The sequence below is a fragment of the Schistocerca cancellata genome, chromosome 3 (genome assembly GCF_023864275.1).
Source record: "Schistocerca cancellata isolate TAMUIC-IGC-003103 chromosome 3, iqSchCanc2.1, whole genome shotgun sequence".
NCBI classification, from domain to species: Eukaryota; Metazoa; Arthropoda; class Insecta; order Orthoptera; family Acrididae; genus Schistocerca; species Schistocerca cancellata.
In genome coordinates, this window is record NC_064628.1 from 52,656,863 (window position 1) to 52,663,177 (window position 6,315).

The 6,315-nt window shown below is 48.7% G+C and overlaps 2 non-coding genes across 2 annotated transcripts; one reads left to right on the forward strand and one right to left on the reverse strand.

Annotated features, from left to right (window-relative positions):
- Window positions 1-3,076: 3,076 nt before the first annotated feature.
- On the reverse strand, window positions 3,077-3,151 carry Trnat-ugu (transfer RNA threonine (anticodon UGU)). Its single transcript has one exon. It is a non-coding gene; the product is annotated as a tRNA-Thr (tRNA).
- A 652-nt stretch (window positions 3,152-3,803) lies between these two features.
- Trnat-ugu (transfer RNA threonine (anticodon UGU)) lies at window positions 3,804-3,878 on the forward strand. Its single transcript has one exon. It is a non-coding gene; the product is annotated as a tRNA-Thr (tRNA).
- Window positions 3,879-6,315: the final 2,437 nt, after the last annotated feature.

A 6,315-nucleotide genomic window follows, 5' to 3' on the forward strand; every position in this document is an offset into this window, starting at 1 on the left:
GATTCACTGAACAGTTCCTATTGTTATCCTTAAGATGGCAAGTCTTATAAGTGTGCCCTCTCTGCAGAGTCCCCACATATTGAAATGTGGTACAGTCTGTTAAGGGAAATGGAAAATTGGAAAGTGTTACAGCTTGGCACAGGGAGAGATAAGACAAGTATGTTCAGTTTCATATGTGGGTGGCAAACTACAATAAGATCACTGGATCACTGATGTTCATTTGGAACAGATAAAAAAAGGCTTTAATTTTTTAAGCATGAGGGCTTTCAATCAAGACCCAGTGGAGAATGTATTTTGTTGTGTGAGGCAGCATGGTGTTGCAAACACCAACCCAACTTGCTTTCAGTTCAAAGCAGCATTGAAAACAGTTATAGTCAATAACATGTCCTTACCTACAAATTTACTAGGTAATTGTGAGGATGATAGATACATGCCATTAAGCAATTTAAGGCAATTTTTGGGAGCTAGTGATGACAACTTTCTTGACTCCACAACAGACCATTCCATTATGGATCAAAGTGCTTTATATTGTGCCCTTGCTCATAATGACACTGCTGCAGGTAGTGGTGGGGCTGACGTAAGAAATGACAGACAAGCACAAGCATATGTAGCTGGTTACATTCTATGAAAGATGGGTGTAACACCTGAAACCAACTGTAGTGACTGTAAAATAACTCTGTTCTCACCAACACCCACAGAGCATCATTTATTTACAAATTTCAAAGACTATGATGCTTTAAACCCAAAATTATTGTCCTTTGTAGCAAATGTTCAGTCAGTTGTATGCATTCTTAGATAAATGTGGACACCAGGAACAATTGGAGAATACATTTGAGGGAATAGAATATAGTTGTAGGTAAACAACTAGAATTCTCTCAGATTCAGATTTATTAGCACTTCGCTTCTACACAGATACAAGTCCGGAGGCTAACTCCTTTAGCGGCCAACATCCTCCCAAAGCCCTCTCCTCAAAGATAGCACACTTATACACTGAACAAATATCGATATTTATGGCGCTCTACGCCACATAGCGCCCCCCCCCCCCCCCCGCGCAGTATGGAGTACGTCCCTGTGAATGGGGGGGTGAGAAGTTAGTAAGGTATCGTACAGTTCTTCCGCGTCAGGCAGAAGCGGTCGACTGGCAGGAGACTGGGGGGTGAAACCCGGTACGTCGACGGCGAAGTCAGCAAGCGACGCCAGCAGCTGAAGACGACATCCCGTCCTGGAGTGGAGGTGTAGCACTTCGTCAGCAGGCAGGCGGAGAATCACCTTGCCAGAAGGCCTAACAAAGGCAAGTAAATTGCCACACGCAGCACTTGTGCTCAATTTAAAGCGGCGCACCACACGAGTTTCTGTACTTCCTCCCTCAACATTGTCACACGTGAGTACCACACACACCATATTGCTATCTACGACAACAGATAATTTATGTATGTCATCAGGGTGAACATGTGTTGTGAATTCTTGGGTGGCACCTGTACAAGCAATGGCAGGGAGGCAGGGAGGTGTGGGAAAGCCATGGCAGGGGGGAGCATCTGCGAAGAGAGGTGGGTGGCAGGTGCACTGGACTGTGCAGGCGACAACCTCGGGTGATCAGCTGTCTGACGATGGAGCGTGACCGAAGGCAACGCGGAGCCAGTGTGCATTGAACGGCGTGACAAAGAGCTGTCACACGAAGATGGTAACACAATGGTAGAATCCGAGTGGTTGGCAGTTTGATGCGAGGGCTGTGAGGAGTGAAGCCTCGAAAAGATTGGCCACTCGAATTAGATGAACGCGGAGAAGAAGCAGTGCTCGGCAGAGAAGCACGCTGTGGAGAATCAGTACCCAAATGTATGGTATGAGAAGATGGGTGGCCGCTCGAAGCAGAAGTGGGAGAAATAGGGGCAGAATCAGGGAGGTTTACCTGAGGCTCAATGAAAGCTGGTTTCACTCGGTTGAGTGAGACCATGGTTGCAGAGTCTTTTATGAGGAGATCCATGTTATTCTCGGAGCGTTTGACGACCTTGTAAGGACCTGTGTAGGGCGACTGAAGCGGGGCTTCGATTGAGTCGTCTCTGAGAAACACGTACTCACAAGAGACTAGCTTGCGTGGTACGTACACGCACGGAGGTGTATGAGTAGCTGAAGATGGCGGCTGAATTTTGCTGCAGTGCAAGCGCACTCGCTCGAGAAGTGAAGGGAGTTCAGAGGGCCGTGGAAGTGGGGTGGGAGTGACTAATTCTCCAGGCAAAACCAGAGGTTGGCCATACACAAACTCGGCTACAGAACCCTTGAGGTCTTCATTGAAAGTTGCACAAAGCCAAGAAGCACGAAGGGCAGTGCTTCTGTCCATAGTGAGTCATGGCAACGCAAGGCAGACTAAGGTGTGATGCCATCACTCGACAAGCCCATTGCTTTAGGGGTGGTATGCGGAAGTATGAATTTTGACAATACCACACGTTTTACATAAGTCAGAGAAAACTGAAGACTCGAATTGTCGTCCCTGGTCAGTGGTGAGGTAAACAGGTGAGCCAAATCTAGAGATCCACGAATCTAAGAATGCTCGACTTACTGCCTCAGGAATAGGCACAGCCTCAGCCCACCGAGTCATCCTGTCAATAGCTGTAAACAAGTAACGGAAACCCTCGGAGGGCGGCAAAGAGCCTACGAGGTCCACTTGAACATGGAGAAACCGGCCTGGCGGTTGGGAAAAACAGCCAAGGGGTGGGGAAGTGTGCCTGGAAACTGTTCTGTTGACACAACACGCATGCCCTGGCCCAAGACTGACAGTCATGGCGCATGTCTCTCCAGACAAACCATTCAGATACCAGACAGGTGGAAGCTTTGTACACCGGGGTGTGCTAATGTGTGTAATTTGTCAAAGACCTGGCGTTGAAGGGGCTTAGGAATGAATGGCCGCAACGTATCGGTCGATTCATCACACCACACTAAATATGACGGTAGTATCTGTTCCCGAAAGAACAGTTACCGTGGATGACCATGCAGCTTTGCTAGAAATGAAATGATAATTAAATGGACACCCTAATTGCAAACAGGCGTTGATGTACTTCATTGGGGACATGTTGAAAATGTGTGCCCCGACCGGGACTCGAACCCGGGATCTCTTGCTTACATGGCAGACGCTCTATCCATCTGAGCCACCGCGGGCACGGAGGGTAGTGCGTCTGCAGGGACTTATCCCTTGCACGCTCCCCATGAGATCCACATTCCCAACATGTCCACACCACTACATTCGTAGTGTGCCTAATAGATGTTTGCCCATCATACTCATTACTCGTGGCAGATTAATCTACCAAGTCCCGTACGAGTTCGGGCATAGTGTGTGCGTTCGCACAAGAAGGTCAATGGCCGGGAAGCCATATTTTAACTATATATGACGGTAGTATCTGTTCCCGAAAGAAGAGTTACCATGGATGACCATGTAGCTTTGCTAGAAATGAAATGATAATTAAATGGACACCCTAGCTGCAAACAGGAGTTGATGTACTTCATTGGGGACATGTTGAAAATGTGTGCCCCGACTGGGACTCGAACCCGGGATCTCCTGCTTACATGGTAGACGCTCTATCCATCTGAGCCACCGCGGGCACGGAGGATAGTGCGTCTGCAGGGACTTATCCCTTGCACGCTCCCCGTGAGACTCGTACGGGACTTGGTAGATTAATCTGCCACGAGTAATGAGTATGATGGGCAAACATCTATTAGGCACACTACGAATGTAGTGGTGTGGACATGTTGGGAATGTGGATCTCACGGGGAGCGTGCAAGGGATAAGTCCCTGCAGACGCACTATCCTCCATGCCCACGGTGGCTCAGATGGATAGAGCGTCTGCCATGTAAGCAGGAGATCCCGGGTTCGAGTCCCGGTCGGGGCACACATTTTCAACATGTCCCCAATGAAGTACATCAACTCCTGTTTGCAGCTAGGGTGTCCATTTAATTATGATTTCTACACCACACTAAGTCAGATATGCCAGGGAAAGTAGAGCGTACCAGTTGGAGGGAGGAGCTGTGGTCCGAAATTAACTGCATGGTATCGGGGTCTGCCGATTGCAACCGAGGTAGGTCCGTTAAGTCAATTAAGGTTGTGACAGCACCAACAAGCGCGAGAAAATCAGCAACCACATTGTCCGCTCCTTGGATGTAGCGAATGTCATTTGTAAATTGCAAGATGTGACGAAAGCGTCGTGGGGGCGGATCAGCCGCAGGATTTTTTATGGCAGGAACCAACGGCTTGTGATCAGTGAGCACATAGAAATCTCGCCCCTCAACATCAGTTCTGAAGTGTCTTATGGCCTTGTAAACTGGAAGTAATTCTCTGTCGAATGCTGAGTATTTCTTCTGCGCGTTGTTTAGCTTTTTTGAGAAAAACTGCAGGGGGTAGTAACATCATTGCGTGTCTGACTCAGTACTGCACCAAGAGCATTGTCACTAGCGTCAGTACTGATAAACATTGTGGCGTCCGCACGTGGGTGAGCAATAGTGGCAGCGGAGGCCAACAGCTGTGAGTTCGTTAAATGCCTTGTCCATGTGACCTGGCGGGTGCCAGAAGTTTGTGGGACGGCGAGAGCGTCTGTGAGAGGAGCCTGCACCGCAGAAGCGCCTGGCAAATATTACGGTAATAATTAACTGTTCCGATGAACCTGCATAATTCCCTATAGGTCTTGGGGCGTTTAATCTCGAGAACAGGCTTGATCTTGTCCTGCGGTGGTGTCAGACCGTCCGACGACACAACATAACTTAGGAATGTGATGGATAACTGGTGCAACTGAATCTTTTTATTGTTCAGTTCAACACCAGCGGCTGCTAAAATATCTGTCACGACTTGGACACGCTACTCACTCTGTTCCAAAGTAGAAGCAAAAACCAATATGACGTCCATGTATACGAAACAAAAGTCTAGATGGGATAAAGTTTGGTGAAACGCTGCCACGTTTGGGGGGCCGTTTTTCAACCCAAACGGCATAAAATTGTATTGAAACACCCCGAAGGGAGTGGTTATGGCAGTCTTTTCAATATCCTCCTGAGCCATAGGAATCTGATGAAATGCGTGCTTACAGTCCAAAACAGAGAAGTACTTTGCACCTGCGAGTGCATGATTGAAGTCCGCAATGTGTGGGACTGGGTATTAATCAATGATGGTGCGGGCATTTAAACGCCTATAGTCTCCGACCACACGCGAAGTACCATCTTTCTTTTGGTCAAACAGGATAAGACTAGCCCAGCAACTGGAAGAAGTTTCAATTATTCCCTTTTGTAATAGATCATGTAATTGTTCTTTTGCAATTTTCATAAATTCCGGGTCCGCAGCTCGTGGTCGTGCGGTAGCGTTCTCGCTTCCCACGCCCGGGTTCCCGGGTTCGATTCCCGGTGGGGTCTGGGATTTTCTCTGCCTCGTGATGACTGGGTGTTGTGTGATGTCCTTAGGTTAGTTAAGTTTAAGTAGTTCTAAGTTCTAGGGGACTGATGACCATAGATGTTAAGTCCCATAGTGCTCAGAGCCATTTGAACCATTTTTCAACCATAAATTCCGGCTTGAGGCGGCGTGGGCATTGCGATATGGGTGGACCATCAGTTACACGTAACAGATGAACTGTGCCATTATTGACTACAACAATACGTGGCGCAGCACGACAGTCAGATGTCCCTGAAGCGGAGCAGGCGGTGGCGGACGGGCAAAGTTGTGGCACTGAGTGCACGGAAGTACAGGTGTGCCAACCGCTCGTAGGCTGCATAAAGGCCGCATGCGTGTTAACATGGGCGAGGTTGGTACACTGGTTCTCGGTAGCGGGCCGTGCCGCTACGAGCACTGTAGGCACGAGTGGGCGTGGCCGAACAGCAGATGGCCGTAGTTCACTGCCACGAGCTAGGGAAGTTAATTGTCCATTCGGAATGCAAGGAACATGAGCACTCGGACAAACACTGTCATTACTAGAGGGGGTGCTGGCACAGTTTACAGAGTTCACAACATTGTCGTTAACGTGCGCGGGCATGGGAACACCAGCTTGGCACGGACTGACCTTGTCTGTAGCCGACAAGTCGTCTGCTTGTAGTGTTGCGAGGCATTGTTGTGTGGAGGCCAACTCGTGGTGTATGTTGCGGAGATGCAGCAGCATTTTCATACGTTCCATCCGCAACTTCGAAGACTTGGAGCACTCCACTAGCCACTTGTTTGTCCAAGATTGCAGCTCCAAGGATCGGTTTAAACACTTCTTAGCACAGCACACATGTTTGGTGTTAGCCGAACTGTCACTCGGCGGAGCGAAAGGAATATGTTTGTTTAGTGGGGGGGGGGAGGGGCTTGAGGAAATC